We start from the raw sequence: 19,583 nt of genomic DNA, 5'->3' as shown, positions 1-19,583 counted from the left end.
TGTTTTCTGACAATGCTCTTCTTGGTATTTTATTTTTTACTTCTTATCCTTGACTATTATTCAAGATGCTTTTAAATTCATAAAAGCTAGGCTTCAGTATGAGTAGTCACACCCTAACATTTCTTTGTTTTAAACTTCATTCTCACTTATCCCTGACTTATATATGCCATAAATACTGTTTATATTCTGTCCCCCAATATCAATTTTAAATTTGCTTTGTGTCTGTCTTACTTTTCTGCTTACTAATTGGGAATCAGCCTTATCCAGATGTTATTCTACTGTGCTCTGGTTAGAGGCACAAAGGTTCATAGTACTGGAGATCTTAGCAGTGGAAGGGAACTTCCACAATTGCTTGTGGACAACATTATTGCAACATGGCTCCATTTGCAAAAAAATTGCATTTTCTTTTATTCAGCTTTCACTCCACTTGAGTACATGTTGTTCAGCTATGTTTGCATACTGAGTGGTGTATGCTGTTTGACTCCTGTCCCAGATTTCCTGCCCTGAAATCCTCTGCCATTTTTAAATCGCCCTCTTTCTCATTCTAACTGTTCCATGATGTGTTACCTATTCACTGATGAACCTAAGTGTTACTAGCAAAGATGTACCATGTCCAACCAGATATAAGTGACATTGTGACTTTAACAACACATCACAATTGCAGATACCTCCAAAATTAATTCTCCTTTTAAGTTTAACTTGCTGCTCAAAAGAAACAAGGGTGAATGACTAGGATCTATATACCACAATATTTCCTATGTCATATATTCCTTTTCATAGTCCTTGCCCATCCATGTAAGCCACCATAATGGAGAATGGGGTCTGAATGGAGAGATGAGGGGTCCAAATGAAGAGATGAAATGTCAGCAAGCAAAAGAGAGTATTAGTGCTGAAACTGAATTCATTCTCAAGTCTTGGTGAGTACTTCCAAGAGGTGGACCCTGTTTTTCACAAAATGTCACTAAGGCGACACTGATATATAGACTGTATGCATATAGCATATATCATGGACAGAAGTAGGTCAAAACTAAAAAAGATAGCTGGGTGCACAAGACCCAGGATAAAAAAGTGCCCAATCCTGGTAAGTGCACTGGTGCCAGGACTGGAAAAAATGACAGTGTAGACTCCTCAAAATACAGAAACATTCCTAAAAATGGGCCAGGCCAGGCCCAGGGGGGAGGATGCCTCCCCCCCCTGCTGAAGAAGGAAGTAACAGTCCACAAAAATCACAAAAACTGATAGGCCAAATAAGAGCCATAAAGACAATAGAGTGGACTATTGAGGATAATAAAGAAATTATGTATCTCTTTTACAAATCTCATCAACCAAAGTAAACACGCAGGTAATCTAACTTTTGCCATATTCTTGGATCTTTCAAAGGCCTTTGATATGGTCAACCATCTTAACTAGTACAAGCCCTTACTGACTTTGGCCTTAGTAACCAAGCCTCAAACTCACCTCCTTTCCACACTGTTTTATGCCTTACCCTTTCTCACCAACTTTCCCAAAACCGAAATTGTCAAACCCAACACCTGTTACAATCGAAATGCAAAATTTGCTACCAGTGCCCCCTACCGAGCCCACCACTGCCATTCTCTAACACAACTAGGCTGGCTTGAATTCCCTAATCTCCTAAATTATCATCAACTTTCCTTTGCCCATAATCTCCTATTACTCCCAGGCAAAACTCCAGCTCTGTCCAATCTACTAGAACTATACAACTTCGCTCTAGCAACAAAAAATTAATCAAGGTCTCCAAGACCAACAACACAGCAGGGGACTCCCTCTTCCCTAACTACATAGGCAAAATTTGGAACACCCTAACAACTGCTATTACCTCATCAGGCTCAAAGATTACATTTAAAAGACTCCTGAAAGAACACCTAAAGCACACATGGATATGCACATGTTCCCCACCTGGCTGACTCCCCCACCCTCTCCCCTTACTCTTGCCCTTTGACTTTAGCTTCATCATCAAAAGAATGCAACTTCTCTAGCTTCCTTCCAATTCTACCTCTAATTCTAACCCCTTAGTCAATACCCATATGTCACTGCTAGGGCACACATCTATCCACTACACTTTTCTCTTTACACCTCTGCTCTTACTCTATGCTTAAGCTACTTCTCCTCCTGCTTTTCTTACTTAACCTGTTATCCAATTTCCCATCGCTGTCTCTTCTCCTGCTACTATACTCCCTACAATGTCTAATCTCTTCTCTTTGTTGCTATACTCCCTACTGTGGCGAACATGCTCACAAGTCAACTGTACAAAGCAAAAAATGCAACTCCTAACAATGTTTACCATTATGTAATCCATCAACGTGAAACTGTAAAATATGTGTTCAATCTATGTAAATGTCTTAAATCTTAAGCTTCATTGCTATGTTACTCGTCAATGTTAAGTTTGGTACTATATAATTTGAATGCTTCTGTATACACCTTATATTTTGCTTAAAATTTAACTGTGGAGCTTTTCCCCCCGGGCCTCCGCTGAAAATAGACATGCATCCAGTTGGACTTTCCCGGTCAACAAATGTAAAATTAAATAAATAAATAAATAAATAAATGTATTGTTACTATTATGCAAAAAGCCCAGAATTTCCACAAGCAAAATATACAAAAAGATTAAGAGATAAGTTCAGGGAAAGAAAAATACTTCCGCAGGAAAAACTGTCAGAAGCTTCAAATAAAGATTTGTGGTCATTAATACAACAGATTTTTGAAAAACAGCATATAGATCAAGAAACTTTGATCTATTTGGAAAAAGAAGCATCTGAAGAAGTACAAAAATGTAAACAAAACCTAGATATTTTTGAAAAGTATAAAAAAGAGACATGGACATGGGAAAGAAAGAGAGATTTGATATGGTGCAATATTTATGCAAAGGCAAAAGCCAAATTAATCAATATAAAGAAAGCAGCCCCAAAGATATTCGAAGAGAAATACAAGCAAAGGCATCCAGATATGAAACATTTCACAATTAAAAAATAATATCACAAAGAGGGAATGTAGAAAAGAAGATTAATAAAGTAGAAGTTAAAAAAATAGAACCTGAAGTTATGGATTGCCTGCAAAGTGAAGGATTTGATGTAAAAGATCTAACACAGGTTACATCACAGCATGATGGAACGAGTCCCCAAAGTAAGGAGAAACAGGAAGATCAGGAGACATCTGAAAAAGAAATATGGACATGGGAAAGAAAAAGAGACTTAATATGGTGTAATATCTATGAAAAGGAGAAAGCAAAACTAATCAATACAAAAAGGGCAGCACCAAAGATATTTGAAGAGAAATGCAGGCAAAGGAATCCGGACATGGAAAACTTTACAATACAAAAATAAGAAGTCAAAGAAGAAAAGCAGAAAAGGAGATTAGTAATGGAGAAATTAAAGAAATATAAACTGAGGTCATGAAGTACCTCCAAAGTGAAGAATTCAGTGTAGAAAATCTAATTCAGAAAGCACTACAACAGGACAGAGCAATGGAACTCCAAATTAAGGGTAAACCAGTGGAATGGGAAGCAATTGGTCAGGTGCCATATGAAGATATTTTGGAGCCTTCCACAGAAAACCAGTATAAACATTCACTTGAAGCTGGACAGCAAGGGAATGAACAGGAAACTATGCAAAGTCTGACGCAGTTAGTGTTGAGGAGTGATAGGCCAGTGAATTCTCATATAGGTTCATAGGTAGGTACTTGGCTATTGGTCCTTGGGCCTATATAAGCCTAGCCAAATAGTACCCTGGCTTTTGCCACCCAAGAAAATTATTTTCCTCAGCCCCTGTCAAGCAGAGCCACAGAAGTGATCCCCGGGGTGAATTTCCTATCTCCCATCCAATCATCAAGATATTTCTTGAAGAATGCTAATGAGGAGCTCTGTTTGATATAGATAGGTAGTTTGTTCCAGAGTATGGGAAGTCTCTGGGACAGGAATCTATCCCTCCAGCATGTTCTGTTTATTGTGGTGACAAGGTTTAGGTCCCTAGAGCGTGTAGCTTGGAGGGATTGGGATTTCTTTAAGTGGAGCATGTCCAACAGCTCTGGGTTTGACATAGCTTTGTATGTTAGGCAGAGATCGCCTCTGAGTAGGTGATATGTAACAGAGTAAAGCTGGAAAATTTTCAGACAGTCTGCGTAGGGCATCTGTGTGAGGCCAGTAATCCTCTTTGTGAGGTATTTCTGCAGCCTTTCCAGTTGTTGTAGATGTCTTGTGAGGTACATACCAAAAGGGGCATTGTACTCTATAATGGGTCTAATGAGTGATGAGTAGAGGGGAGTAATGACCTCTTTTTTCCTGGATGAGAAACCTTTTGTGATGAGGTGTGCCACATAGAAGGATTACCTGACTACTGTGGCAATGTGATTATCAAAGAAGATACTACTGTCCACCTGTGTCCCAAGGTCTCTTATCACACTTTCGGTGTTAAGTAGACTATTGCCTATGTGGCAGTTCATGGGTACAGAGTTTTTACCAAAAGGGATGACAATGTACTTTTTGGCATTGAGCTTGAGGCCATGGCTTTGACACCAGGCATCTGTCTTAGTGAGGCCCTTTTGTAGGATGTCCACATCGTTAGGAGTTTTGATTATGGCTCCTGGTTTCCAGCCATCTGCAAACTTTGTTAGCCAAAGACCTTCTGTGTTAGCCTGTACTTCAGAGAAGTAGATATCAAACAGGAGAGGACCCAGGACTGAACCCTGTGGTACTCCACTTGTCACTGGTCTGAAGTGGGAGTTAGACTTTGCTACTTTCACAGTGTGGGTTCTGTCAGTGAGCCATTTGGCAACCCATCTTGTGACATAGGGATTTATACCTAGTTTAGTGAGTTTATCTATAATTCCAGAGTGGGGGATGGTGTCAAAAGCCTTGGCAACCTCTAGATAAGCTGTATGAACCACCTTACCCTCATCTACGGCTTTGGTGACCGCTTCAAAGAAGTCTATCAGGTTTAGGAGACATGATCTGCCTTTTACAAAGCCGAACTGGGTAGGGTCCAGAGTTTGGAGATTACCAATGTCATTGTTTATAAGTTTCATGATGATATGTTCAATAGCCTTGCAAACCAGTACTGTCAGGCTGATGGGGCGGTAGTTCCCAGGGTCCGTGGTGGCTCCCCCTTTGTGGAGTGGGATAACCGTTGCTGTGTGCCATTCAGTGGGCACAAAGCCTGAGGTGACGCTATGATTGAACATGGTACTTAGGTGGGGTGCTAGTTCATTCTGTAGTTCATGTAGAATGCAGCCTGAGATGTTGTCATGTCCCATGAATGCTGTGTTCTTGGCTTTGAAGAGAGTGTTTTTTACCTGTGCAGCCATGATTACAGGAACTTTGTATTCTTCCGGTATAGAGATGGACCCTTTAAGGGGTGAGAAGGGGGTAAAGTTAGCACTGAACCTATCTGCCAGGATGTTGGCAATATCAGTTGGTTCTGTATATTTAGTGCCATTGTGCTGTAACTCAGAGCAGATCTGAGTGTTGCCATTGAGATTCTTGACATAGCTATAGAATGCTTTGTGGTTGTCTTTAGAATCAGTGGCAATTTTGTTTTTGTAACTAGCTTTGGAGGATTTTATGAGGGATCTCAGCTTCTTACTGAGGCTAATCACAGAGTTCCTCCAATCATGGGATTTTACTCTTTTTTTACAACAGTTTCTTTCTTCTATTGTAGAGTTTGTTTATGGCAGGGGACCACCAGATTGGCTTCCTTTTTTTGGAGGATAGCATCTTGGTTCTGTTATGGATTGCATGATCCATGCACTCGTGTAAGTGCTTATAAAGTGCATTTGTATAGGATTCAGCAGTCTTACCTCTATTGTCCGTCAGCATGGGTGTCTGTCTTAAGAAGCGTGAAGTTGGCTTTGGAAAATTTTTTTACGGTGGTTTCCCTAATGGGGGGTGGGGGTGGGATGTGGATGTCTAGGGTGATTAGCTTGTGGTCGGATCTGACCAACGAGGAACTGACAGAGCAACGGATGACACAGGATGAAATTGAAGAGAATGTGCCACAGAAGATGCAATAGAACTTTCTACAGAATGCCCGCATGAAATGAAAAATAAAAACTGTGCCCTCAGTTTAGAAGAAACTGAGCTAAGAGAAGAGCTGCTTGACTTAATAGATATAGACAGACATATTAAGATCAATGAAAGAAACAGATTCAAAAGGTCAATAAAACCCCAAAAATCCGAAGTTTAATAAAACACATGAACGCAGTAATTAGGACTGTCCATAGAGATTCATGCAATATAACAGAAGTAAACAGGATATATTACTGTGCAGCTAAATTAATAACTGATAAAGTCATACCACAAGAACACAGGGTAGTGAAGGAGAGAAAGGGGAGAAATCAAATACCATCATGGAAGTATCGAATAGAGAAAACTATAAAGCAACTAAGACAAGAAGTGTCACTATTAGAAGAGTTTAGAAGCGGGAACAGATCAACAAAAATACTAAGAAAGATAGATGTGATAAAAGCAATGCAAAATATTATAACAGATCAGGATCTATCATGCACTATCACAAATAATAAACTAAAAATCTCAGCACAGGCAAAAAAACTTAGAAGATACATAGACAAATATAAAGGAAAAGTACAAAATAAGCAATTTATTGATGACCTAAAAAGTTTTATAGAGAAGTGGGAAATAAGGTAAAACGAATTGAAAGACCACCAAAAAATGAAGAAATAGATACATTTTGAAGAAGTATCTATGAAGATCCTGTGGAACATAACAAAGATGCTAAATGGATAGAAGAAGTAAAAGAAAGAATAAGACGTTTAAAGGTACAAGATATGAAACGGGATGAAGTAACAACCAGAGAGATTGAAAGAAAGTTAAGAAAAACCTCTAAATGGAAAACTCCAGGCCCAGATGCAGTACTTAATTTCTGGATAAAAGTATTAACATCTTTGCACGAAGATTTAGCCTTGAGTAAGAATTATTTATATGCGCACCCCGAACAGACACCAATCTGGCTAACAACAGGAAAAACAATGCTCCTACTTAAGAATGAACCTGAAAGCTACCGTAAAATTATAGACCAATAACTTGCCTTCCAATGACATATAAACTATACACTGGAATTTATGCCGACAGAGTTTATAGTAATTTAGAAGAAAACTCAATTATGGCAATAGAACAAAAGGGCAATAAAAGAAAGTCATGTGGAATAAAGTATCATTTGTTGTTAAATAAAGTCATAATGGAGAACTGTAAAAAGGGGAAGAATTTAAGTATGGCATGGACTGACTACAAAAAAGCATTTGATAGTATCCCGCATTCATGGATAAAAGCATGCTTAAAATGTATAAGATGCACCCTATACTGATCGACTACATTACAGTGACCATGAAACAGTGGCAGACCACTTTGCAATTAAGCCATGATAAAGGACAATTTATTATTCCAGGGATAAAACTCCAAAGTGAGATATTCCAGGGTGACTCTCTGTCACCGCTGCTATTCTGTCTTGCTCTTAATCCATTAAGCTGTCTACCTAACAGCTTAGGTCATGGCTATAATTTGGCTCCTATAAAACAACAAAGTGTAAAGACTTCCTTTGTCACTGATTTGAAGCTGTGCAGCTCATCAGATGAGGAACTGAAAGCACAACTGCAAGTTGTCAAAACTTTTTCAGATGATATAAGAATGTCATTTCATTATGATAAATGTGCAAAAGCAACCTTTAAAGCAGAAAAATTGCAGCACCAAGAAAACATCTGTTTGGAACAAGAATGTGATATAAAAGAACTTGAGCAAGAGGGAGTGTATAAATATTTGGGAATTGTTGAAGGAGCAACAATAAAACATGAACAAATGCGAATAAGACTTAGTAAGGAGTACTTTAGAAGACTTAAATTAATCCTTAAAACAGCATTGACATCTAGGAACAAAATCCAAGTTATAAACCAATTTGCTCTTCCTGTCCTAACTTACAGTTTTGGAGTGATTGGCTAGCCCCAAAATGTGCTAGATAGGTTAGACACGAAAACAAGAAGAATGCTTCATGCTCACCAAATGATTTATAAAAATCAGTGCATACCAAGATTATATATTCCCTGAACTGAAGGAGGAATGGGCCTCCTTGAAATTGATTACATGTATAGATCTGCAATCATGGGACTCCATACATATCTGCTGACCTCACAATACCCAAATGTAGTGAAAGTTTTGAAACATGAGGAGAATAAATCTAAGATGACTTCCTTGCTTAGGCTAGCAGAAGCATATCAGTTTCAAGCAGGAATAGAAATCAAACCACAAGTAGATAAAAATCAGGCAGCAACTGAATGTGCCAAAAAACAAAAGAAAGAATATAAGATAAAGAACAAGATGAGAAGGCAAGAAATGTGGAAAAAGCATAAATATAGTTGCAAGTATAGAAAACTTCTGGAAGAACCTCATGTTGATCAGGAATGAATGCAGGAATGGTTAAGGAGAGGCAAATTTAAACCAAGAGATGGAAAGGTTAATATTGGCTACCCAAGATAGTGGGCTATGTACACGTTGGTTTACAAAGTTCATTGAACATGTAGGAGAAACAGACAAATGTAGGTTTTGTAAAACAGAATTGGAAAGAGGTGCATACCTTGTTGCTAGTTGCAACATATTAATGGCAGAAGGACTGTATACTGAAAGGCATAATAGTGTGGTGAGACTGTTGCAGTGGGGATTGTGCAAACATTATGGTACTGAAATGGCTGAAAAACACTGGAAATATGAGCCACAAAGCATCATAGAAAATGATGAAGTTTACATCATACGGGATAATCCATTACCAACAGTTCAAAAAATAGATGCTAGAAAACCAGATATTGTAGTCCACAAAAAGAAGACAAAAGTAGCATTGATCACTGAAATCACCACACCCAGTGACTACAGTGTCCTGCAAACAGAGAGACACAAAGTTATAAAAATATCAGGATTTGTAGGCAGAAACAAGAGCAATGTGGAAGAAAGATATCCAGGCAGTTCCAATAGTAGTAGGAGCAATGGGTCTTATAAAAAAAGAGTCTACAATCCTATTTCGATATGTTACCAATACATGTAACTCTGTATGAATTGCAGAAGGCGTAATTACTGGGCACATTGTGGGTGCTGCGAAGAGCACTACTGGCTGGCATCAAAGAGTGAAACAATACTAATTTTGTGACATTTAATCTTACTTTGACTTAGGAATGGGGTCCAGTCCTGTCATGGTATTAGAAACCCAAAAGATTTGGTGAAATTAAAAAAGGGAGAATCCCATATTTTAAGATATGGATGATTCCAAATGGAGAAATCCAGACCCAGCAGGAAATTCTTCCTCAGTTTTGTAGAAGAATTGCAGAGCTCTGTAAGGTGTAAGTATTGTATGCAAGCCACTCATTGTGAGGATTTATGAAAACTAGCTATCTCTGCAGAAGAGGTGCTACCCAACATTTTAGCTTCTAACATGACTGAGAATGGAGAATTGGCTGTATCAAAGGATAGTGTATGTTATAACACAAAAGCTGACGCATACATCTTTCTGCTGGAAAGGTCTGTTTTCAGAGCAGTGATTTGACCAAGGTGTGAGAGGGTGGTACCAACTGAATACAGATACAAATAAAGCACTGTAGAAGGCCTTTAAGAGTAGCTGCAATGAGTATGCAAAGTTAGCTGGAAAAACGTCAGACTTGTTCTAGTCCACTCTCTACCCAGAGATTACTCTGAAGACCCATAGATGCTTCAGCATTTCATCCGTGTCATTGCCACAGCACTTAGCAAGGGTCAAATAGTCATCTGCACAGATAAAGGCCTTCACTATTTTTTCAGCAAATTTACAGTCACTTAAAGGAGTGTCAGAGAACAAGAAGGTGTCCAACAGCTAAATGACCAATACAAACAAGGATGGGATAGCAGGTAACTCTGCCTCACTCCCTTCGTCAAAGAGAATGAGTGGGAGATACAGGACCCCATTAAAACTCTGGCTTGCAGATGGTCATAAGGCTTTGGACTGTTGTTATAAATGAACTAGGGACTCCTGTACCTAAAAGCACTGAGCACTGATAGGATCACTTGATCAAAGCAAATGCCTTCTCAAAATCCACAAAGATTGCCACATCTGGCTTACATGATGTTCCATAACTCTGCATAAGATCAGTCAAGATTCAGATATGGTCAGTGTTAGAATGTCCTTTATAAATCTAACCTGCTGTTTGTGAACCAGCAAAGGTAGCAAGGGCTGCACTGTCTTTGACAAAATGTGCATAGAATTTAACTTCCATTTTAATAAGGAATATAGGTTTCTAGTCACATACCCTCATGTGATTATTACTAGCACAATAATGTAGCATTGCTTCAAAATGCCTGTGTAAGTCCCCTTCACAAGTATTATCGGCAAAGCACATGGACAGGGCCACAGAATGTGATATCAATTTATATAGGGAGAATATTCGATTGTCTAGTCTAGCAGCTTTTCCCACCTTCATAGGTTCATAGATATATACTAGCTAATTACCATTAGAGCCCTTATAAGCCTAGCATGCAACCCAAATGTGACCCACAAATTTGATTTATATAAGGAGTGATTTACTGACTACTTCTGTCCATCAAAGACAAAGGCACCAGACCAGGGGTGAATTTCTGATTATTCATCCATTGGCCCAAGGTGTGCTTAAATAGGGTTAGGGAGGAAGTCTGCTTCACATGACTGGGGAGCCTGTTCCAGAGAATGGGAATTCTCTGGGAAACATATCTGTCACTTCAACATGTCCTATTTATGTCACAAGCAAAATTTGGGTTTTGTGTTCCTGTAGTTTGGGTGCTGTTTGCAGATGTGCAAAAGGTCCATCAAAACAGTGTCCAGGGATGCCTCATATGCCAGGCAAAGATAACCTCTCAGAAGACTGTATGACACTGAGTAAAGAGACAAAGATTTGAGGCGATCAGAACTGTTTACTCCCTGTACTCTTTTTATAAGGAACCGTGTAGATGTTACTCTTGCTGCATGTGTCTGGTCACTTACACACTGAAGGGGCATTATGTCTATGAGGGCTGAGTACAGTGGTACAATATCCTCTCTGGACCTATATGCCAGGCCCTTACATATAAGTTGAACAGCACAGAAAAATGTTCTTACTAACTTGGACACATTTTGGTGGAAGGTTGTTACTATCTACATGTGTTCCCAGATGCCTGACTAGTGAATCAACTTTTAGGTGTTTTTTATTAATGACCTAGTTACCAGGGTGCCCAACTTCCCAAAAGATGCTATAATGCATTTCTTTGCTCTGAGTTTTGAACTTTGGCTTTGGCACCAACAGTTGTCTGTATTAGACTTTCCTGAAGGGTGTTCTCATCTGTGAGGATTCAGTGGCTGTTCCCACTTTGCAGCGAACTGCAAACTTGGTCAGCCAGAGACCTTTGGCATTGGCTTTGACCTCAGAGACGTAGATGCCAAAGAGGAGCAGGCCCAGCACACAGATCTGAGGGATTCCACTGGTAACTGGCCTCTTTGTGGAAGTGACCTCACTGATCCTAACCTCTTGAGTCCTATCTGTGAGCCAGCTAGCTAGTCAGAGTGTTATAAAGGGGTTTATGTCTAGTTCCATAAGTTTGTTGACAATGCCCTACTTGTGTATTGTATCAAATGCTTTAGTCAGATCTTGGTAGGCAATATGCACCACTTCCCCATAATCCACTCTCTTAGTGACTTTTTCAAAGAAATCCACCAGATTCGGTAAGCATGACCTTTGTTTGACAAATCCAAACTGGGATGGATCCAGTGCCTGGAGGTCTTCTACATCCTTTCTGATAATTTACATGATAATTCTTTCTATGAGCTTACAAATAAGACTAGTCAGACTAATGGGTCTGTAGTTTCCATGATTTATTGAAAGTGCTCCCTTATAAAGTGGGATGACTATTGCAGTCCACCGTTCTCATGGTACAAAGTCTGTCCAGTAAAATGTCTTCCTTGATCACAAGAAATGTTCACAGGTACTCTGTAGGTTGCACGTCACTTATGTAATCACTTTAATATCAGCTTATTGATTCATGTTTTGCTTGGTGAAACCATTAGCCAACCAAGCAAGGTATCTAACATTGTTAAGCAGCACTACTGATTCTTTTCAAGTGGCAATGGTCCAATAAAATATATTGACAAATCAGAGCTTGTTTTCTACTTCAGTAGATATGCCTGTAGGTTCGATCTGCAATTGTCTTTGTCTTGTTTGCTGGCAAACTTCACATTGTTTACAATATCTGTAACTAAGTCTTTACACAACATGATATGATGCTGTTGTGCCTATTTTGTTATTGCATCCCTTCCAAGATGCCTGCTGTGTTCATGTGCACACTTTGCAATTCCAATATCTTGAGGAGTTACTTTAGTGATTCACACTGATGCCATTTTTATCCATCTGCTGGTTGTATGTCTTCTCATTTGAAGTAGGGGGCACTTGGGTGTCCACATGTATAATGTAAATCCTACACCGCTGAGCAAAACTGCCCATATCTCTCAACTGTCCAGATTTTTACATCATATTTTTAGACTTTTCCTCAAGACTTAATATCTATCAGAAAATACATAACAATTCAAAACCTATTAGTCTAGCGGCTTTTTAAGTTTATAGGAGCATTTTTAAAAAATCTGTCCCTATTTTGGGCCATTGTTCCCCATTATTTATGGCTTTGCCAGATTTCTTGTAGTGAGAAGTTGAGAGGTATGATACCCCCCCCCCGAGCCTGATATCAGTTCTCCCTTCCACCATTGTGGTGCATTTCTAATACATCTGTTCCTCATGGCTCCTGTCATTGTTTACCCATCTGGAACATTCTGTATTATCAAGGCACCTTGGTCAATGTCTATTGCATAAATGGCAGCCAGCATTGCCATTTCTCATAGCTGCTGTACAACTTCTTCTATTGTCTTCTATGGTTTGTCTTCATCAGCAGTAACACTAGCATCTGGCCATGCCACATGAAAGGCAGCTGGTAGCCAGACAACTAGGGTTGCAGTGCTAAAACATCTTGATCCTCTCCATTAATAATCTGTTTCAAATGTGGATTAAATAATAAATAAGCACACCTATGCATCTCCTCTCCATTCAGTTGTACTGTGTTTCATCCTGTGTCCCACACCTGGAGAAACCATGATAAAACTGTCTCTCCTGGCCTTTGTTTATATATGCAAATCAAGTTTATAAGTTCTGCTTGATTACATGTTCTTGTTTCTGTCCAACTTTGTGACTAACTCCTATTATCAGTGCTAACACCTTTTTTCTACCATAAGGCATGCCCTGCCATGAGTATATCTAGTAAATCACGCTCTCCGCACTCATCAGATGATGAAGAACAATTGCTATCCTATGTAGCTGGATCAAATTCTGCTCTGCATACTAGTTCATGCACTCTTGCCCATGAGGGAGGATTCCCTTGTCTCTTCCATCTCCTCTGTCTATGCTGTTGAATTACTCTAGCTAAAACAGAAATTAATCTATTCTCTGATTCTTCACTAATTTGCTCTGCTTTCTCTATCTAGATTATGTTAATGCCTATGCTTTTTATATTTCTTCTTGAAATTCACCAACTTGCTATGATCTATGTATCATCGTGCTGTCAAAAACAACCATCTGGTTGCTCCAGCCCCAGCTTTAATATTTTTTCCCCTTTTCATCTAATTTTAAATCTGCTAGGGCTTTTGCTACTTTAACTGGATCTACTTTCTGCTTAAAGTCTGGGTAGTTCAATGGAGATTGGGATGTAGAACAGTGGTTGTTCATACCTTGACAGCTACTGTAGTTTAAGGAAGCATGTGGGGAGGGCAGTGTTAAGCAAGTTCAGTTATGTGCAAGGCATGTATGTGCATGCAGCTGAATTTGTATTGGCTCTACAATAAACCACTGATAACCTGCAATCTCTGTGTCCACTGGTCATTCAACATGGTGTCAGAAGTGGGATGCCAACTAAATATTGTCCAAGCGAATGAACAACCTAAGTGCAAAAGGTGAATTAATATATTTTGACTACACAACAGATGGATTTTGCAGACCTGAACTACTGGTGTTTTATGGTAATGTTGTGGAAAATTGGCATGTGTTTGCACAAGAATATGATATTTTCATAGTAGCTGCACATTCAGGCAAAGATGCATGTACACGAGCATTTATACTTCTCAGTTTGGCAGGCTCTGAGACTATCAAGCAAGAACATTATTTTGTATATGCACCTGCTGTTTATGTAAAAGTACTGGGAACACCCAGTATGAGGACCTAAACCTCTTCTGCAGCACAAACAGAATGCTTTTTTAGGACTATCAAGCAAGAACATTCTTTTGTATATGCACCTGCTGTTTATGTAAAAGTACTGGGAACACCCAGTATGAGGACCTAAACCTCTTTTGCAGCACAAACAGAATGCTTTTTTGGGACAGGTGCATATCTTAGCAGATACCACAATTCTGGTACAGAATTCACGTCCACATAAAACAAAATTAATTCTTATTCCTTTTCAAATGTAATTTAGACCAATGGATGAGAAATAAGAAATTTACACCAGGACTGGCCCCTATCATTCTATTAGTCAGAAGCAGTGCTTAAATGCCTTACCTTAGTGTAGGGTCCCTTAATACACTAAAAGTATGACCACAGCAATTAATCCTTTACAAATGAAAATAATTTAAATAAAATGATGGCAAGGATAGTTAAACACCTGTGGGATAAGCTAGGCAACATATTAATAATATGGCTAGGCTTAAAATGTCCTCATACTGGGTGGTCCCAGTAATTTTACATTTGCAGATATGAAAGAAGGTCAATAAGTACTGGATCTGAGGATGCAGTATAAGACAGGCATAGGTTGCCTCTTAGTTGTCTGAATGAGGCCAAGTATATGACAGGGATTTGAGGTGGTCCATGTAGGACATGTGCTTTAGGCCCAGTATTCTTTTTTAAGAAACATATATGGTTGTTCTAATTGCAAATGCCTGGACATGTGCATACCAGAGGGGACAATGCATTCCAAAATGGGCCTAATGAGGGCTAAATAAAGTAGGAGAATGACATCTCTGGATCCAGAAGCTATCCCTGTACTTTTACACTACTCAGTATAGAAAAACTTCCTTACAACTGTGGACACATGTTGGTTGAATCCTAGGTCACTGTCTTTATAAGTTCCCTAATCCCTAATTGCTAGTTCTTCTCTTAGAGGTGTATTGTGAATGTGATAGTTTCCTGTGGCAGTCAGTTTTCCGAAGGACACAATAATGCAGTTTTTAGCATTAAGCTTTAGTCCTTGACTTTGACACCAGTTCTATCTGTAGAACAAAACCTCCTGTAGGACTGCTGAGTCTTTGGGGGATTCAATTACTGTCCCCTGCTTGCAGTCATCTGCAAATTTGGTCATCCATAGACTCTTGATATTTGCCTTGACTTCAGAGAAATAGATGCCAAATAAGAGTGAACCCAGCAATGACCCTACTACTTACAGGTCTTTTTGTGGAGGTGGCTTCCCCTATCCAAACTTCCTGTGTCCTATCTGTGAGCCTGTTTTCAATCTAGTGAGTGATGGAGGGGTTTATTCCTAATTTAGCAAAATTTTCACCAATGAAGAAGTGGAGTATTGTGTCAAAGGCTTTGGCCTGGTCAAAGTAAGTGATGTGTACTGTCTTCCCTTCATTGATCAAATGACTTTTTTAAAACAAATCCACTAAGCTGAGTAGACATAACCTGCATTTGATGAAAATAAACTGGGATGGGTCCAGTGGTTGGAGTTTCCTATGTCTTTATTGATTAGTTCCATGATAAGTCTTGTCATGACTTTCCATATGAGGCTGGTCAGACTTATACGTTGGTAATCTCCCAGGTTGGTGGATGGCCCTGTCTTGTTCAGGGGGATTACTTTTGTTGTCCTCCATTCAACTGGTACAAAGCCAGTTTGAAGGCTGAGGATGAGCAGTGTTGTTAGGAGTGTAGAAATATCATGCTTCATGCTATTTCCTAGTCCTAGCAGTTTAAAATGATTTTTGACAAATACTACCTCTATGCCTGTAGTGTGTGTAAATTCTACATTTTGTCCATTTATTTTCTATACTTCTTGCAACAACTGGTCTGGCACACATTTTTCCCTATCTATGGTGCATTACAAACATTTTAAGATTTTACTGTCATATGCATTTTCACTTCAACAGTACATAAAAATATAGTGGTGCTGGACAGCAGAATATTCAGATGATCGACAAATGCCGGTAGCTCATTTCTGAGATCGGGGCCAGTGCTAGCATTTTGGGGGCCATCAGCAAGTTTCAAGTTGGGGGCCCTACCCAGCAAGATGTAAGATGTGACCACACTGCTACAACATCCCCTTCCCTGTCAAGCCCCCCGGTACCCCTTTAACAATAACTGTATAAACTGTTAGGACACACAGAGCAAGGACTTGTAGTGCCACTTATTGTATGACATAAAGCCGCATACCTCTCAACCACTTAGCCTATGAAATCTGGACAAAGCCTGGTATAATGGGGGCTTACAAAGGCCCAAAAATAGAGACAGATTTTTAAATATTGTCCTTATAAAGTTCCTAGAATAACAGGGTATGTATTAAAATGCATTTTCCTAAGGATATGAAGTCTGAAACTCATGTGTATGACATTATTTACTCATTTTATTCCTCAGATCATCCCAGTGATTGGCCAGAAAACCAAACATTTTATGAGGAGCAGACTGAAATTTTGAGGCACAAATCTGGACATTCTGCGAAAATCTGGACAATTGAGAGGTACACACACTGGCTGACAATTAGTAGCAACCTTGTTACATTATGACAAGCCTCTGTACCACAGGCAGGTAGCCATAGAGGTATATGCACAAAATGGCTGACATTTAGTACCAATGTTACATTATGACAAGGCTCTTTACCACAGCAAGGGAGCCACTCTTACAGAGGTATATACAAATAGTGACTGGCATTTAGTAGTAATGTTGTTACATTATGACAGGCCTTTGTACCACCGAGAGGGAGACACTCTCACAGAGGTATACGCACACAGTGACTGGCATTTAGTAGAAGTGTTGTTACATTATGACAAGCCTCTGCACCACACTAAGGTAGCCAGTCCCACAGAGGTGCACAAAGACACCCACACAGACTCCCATATACAGGATAAAAACACCCATACATGATGAAAATAACACTACAGTAAGACTAAACAGGGACACCCACACAAGACGAAGAAACTACAGCAAGACTGAACAGAGAGAACCACACAAGAGAAAGACAACACTGCTTAACACATTAAAAGCAATCTAATATTTAATTAAAATATACAAGTGACAAAAGGAGTGTTCTATTTATGTTTCTTTGATTATTGTCACTATTTTGTGTGGGTAAAATGGAAAGAGCTATACACAAGTATTTATGAACACAGGTATGATACAGAAAATAAAAATAATAATGCACTTTTAGACACACTCTGCAGTGCAAACAGTACTTCAAGTTTTGTCATTCTTGAGCGTGTTTTCACCCAACCCAGGAGAGACACATAGGAACTGAAATTAGAGTAAAGAGAATGATTTAGTAGCAGTAGCTTTAATGTAGGCCAATTTCCTGGGTTAAATGACACAACATCTATTAATAGTGTGTTAAAATCATGTGCTGAAAAATTTGAACTTCACTAAATGTGGAACTCCTACAGTATTATGTGTATTTTTTTTAAATGCGTATCTGTTTTTAATTGTTAAGTCATTTGGGTTTTTTATTAACAAAAAAAAAACATTCTATCAGAATGTCTCTTTTACAATTAAATTAAGAATTATTCTATTTGTATTATAAATAATTGAATTTTCATTTATTTTTATCTTACTGGGCAAGTGCACTTTAAACCTTGGAAATGTTTTAGTCATGTGACTACTAAAAGGATTATTATTTATATTTGTGACCTCTTGTAAAATTAGTTCTGATGAAGTCCTGATTTTTTTTTACGGAAGACTTTAATAAAGTTTTTTTTATTTATTTCTCAACCTTGTAGAATTCTTGAGAGTTGGGTCATGCGTTTTGTGGCATTGATGCATTTTCTTTTGGTTCTTGGTTTCATGGCACTTGAAGCATCTTTGTATTTGTGTTTGGTTCCTAGTTCATGGAGCTTGCCCCCTGTGTCCTCACAGGACCTCCTCTCTACTATGGAGACAGCCAGGTTATACTAGTCAGCAATGAATTTAACAGCTAGCCAGCAACTTGACCAAACTTGTTGAATTATTGACTCAGGTGGTGGCTACTTAGAATTCTGCACCAGGAGGAAGTGTGAGTCCATGGCCTTTATTACTTCCTGTAAATATTTCAGCCAGTAATTCAGCTGCTATTATATATATTCCAATAACTTCAACACTACAGCTTTGAATATATCTGCTGAAGTGAGGGAACAACTAGTCCACTGCATTCCCAGGGTTTATCCCTGTTGTCCTAATTACTCAGGGCAAAGTTCTGAGGGACCAAAGCATTTTGATTAAATTGTTCACCCTCACAATGTTTCTGGTTTGGTCAATAAGGAAGGGCAACCAACTTACAATAATTCTACTGATTGTCTTCCTAATGAGAGTGAACTAAAAGCTGGTGACTTCAAATCAAAGGGGGGGGGGCTGCAGGAGACAGCTGAATGGGTGGGGTCAATGGGAATGAGTGTGGCCAACTAGAAAGGGGAGGAGCTATGCTCAAAACCACAAAACTGTAACTTTAATTAAATATGCTGCCCTGGGTGTCAAACCATCATTATGAGAGTCCAATTAAGATAAAATGGAGTGTAGAAGAAAAAAAATATTTCAATGCATTGGCAGCATGACAGCTTACTTAATATCTAGATGGAAACAAAAAGGTTGTGAGGCATGAAAAAAAATGAATTACTTTTTAAATACATTACTGGAATGCCAGTCAAAATCAAGTATAAGAAAAACAAGCAGCACTCAACTCAAACCACTTCTCCTTGCACTGCAGTTCTAATTATAATTTATATTCAGCTTTATTAAAGTACCAAGTAACATGCTGAAAGTAGCAATCTCTGTTATGCCCCCACTTGTAAAAATGTTTCTTATCCAAAAAAGACCTGCTGCCTGACAACAACTATCTACTTGTTTTATGTTTAAAACATGATCAAAGTAAAAAATGAAAAGCAAACAAGAAACAAGCTTAACATAAATTGCTTAAAGGATTACTGCACAGGTTACGGACCACACACGATAAATTGGCATTCTGTTTAGTTTGCAGGTAAAGCTGGCAAAGATGACTGTAATCCTGTCCTTTATTTACAAATACTGTCATATGCATTTCAATACCCAAGGCTTATACATTATCTAGTTATGTAGGTATTTGCTGCATGGCAACAACAGAAAGGTTTTCAATGCTGGCAGTTCTTTAACAGTATGCTTATTAAAACTTACTTGCATCTTATAATCTCAGACAAGCTTACCTGATGGTCATTAAAGCATTGCTACTTAAGCACAGAGCAACAGGCACCTTCTGAATAATTATAAGCATAAATCAACAGTATAAAAATATGACAGAAACCAGAACATTCTGCAAAATCAAGGACAGATGAAAAGCCACTGTAGTACTTGTGTCTACCTTGGAT

This window comes from Protopterus annectens, chromosome 2.part0 (assembly GCF_019279795.1).
Source record: "Protopterus annectens isolate FY-2018-M chromosome 2.part0, PAN1.0, whole genome shotgun sequence".
In the NCBI taxonomy this organism is placed as follows: Eukaryota; Metazoa; Chordata; order Ceratodontiformes; family Protopteridae; genus Protopterus; species Protopterus annectens.
This window is presented reverse-complemented; position numbering follows the sequence as displayed.